The 1120-nt window shown below is 41.9% G+C and overlaps 1 pseudogene; it reads right to left on the bottom strand.

The window, feature by feature from the left end:
• Window positions 1-205: 205 nt before the first annotated feature.
• Window positions 206-745, bottom strand: LOC110307351 (annotated as a pseudogene).
• Window positions 746-1120: the final 375 nt, after the last annotated feature.

Below are 1120 nucleotides of genomic sequence, written 5' to 3' on the forward strand. Positions count from 1 at the left end.
CCGGCTCATTTCATTTTTTAAATTAGGTATTTACTTCATTTACATTTCCAATGCTATCCCAAAAGTCCCCCATATGCTTCCCCACCCACTCTCCCACCCAGATGTGTTATAGTATAATAGAAACTGCCTGAAAATGGTACATGCTAACAGACAATATGATACACAAACGGAGTGGGAATAGACAGGAAACCACAGAGACCACAGCCTACTCCAAGAATCTTTCAATAGACTGCTGAATGGACTGGATCTGCTGCTTTAGTTGAGAGCCTTTTTTGTTAGGTATTTTCTTCATTTACATTTCAAATGCTATTCCCATAGTCTCCTTATATCCTCCCCCAGCCCTGCTCCTCAACCCACCCACTCCCTCTTCCTGGCCCTGGCATTCCCTGTTACTAGGGCATATGATCTTCACAATACCAAGGGCCTCTCCTCTCATTGAGAGCCATTTTTGATGGTAACAGAGCAGACTATGGCTTGCCTGGAAACATCACAGGTCCTAAAACCTGCTTGGAGCACAAAAATTCTTAGGGTATATTCTTGTCATCACACAGCAGAGAGGTGTACGATGATCTCCAAGGGCTCAGCATCTGCTGCCATTATGAACTCAAAGATGCCTCTGTTTGGTGGCTTCATTGACTCCTTTCCGAAGCTGCTTGTAGTTACGTAACTGCTGAACAAGGTCCAGCAACTTCTTGGGGAGGTGGGCATCTGCAAGGGCTTTTGGATTCACATCAGCCTCCATCATGGCTGTGTGTGCTGGCCTTGCCACTACTCAACAACCGGGTGGGCAATTCTTTATTGCTAATTGATGTAAGAGGACCCAGACCACTATAAATTGTGCCTTAATTTTGATAGGCAAGGATTGATTCTATAAGAATGTACTAGAGCATGCCAGAGGAAGTAAGCCGGTAAACAGCACTTTTCCATGACTACTGCTCCAAATATTTAAATCCAGTTTGAATTATTTTGGTTTAATTTAATTATGTGCTATCAGTTTAATATGTAAAACACAGTTTCCTTCTAATGTTCTTTTTGGCCACTGAAACAAAACTCAAACAACTGGAACCAAATTACAACAGAAATTATACTATATTTTGTATGATGCTATGGCTATTAACCT

Source organism: Mus caroli, chromosome 12, assembly GCF_900094665.2.
Source record: "Mus caroli chromosome 12, CAROLI_EIJ_v1.1, whole genome shotgun sequence".
Classification (NCBI taxonomy): domain Eukaryota; kingdom Metazoa; phylum Chordata; class Mammalia; order Rodentia; family Muridae; genus Mus; species Mus caroli.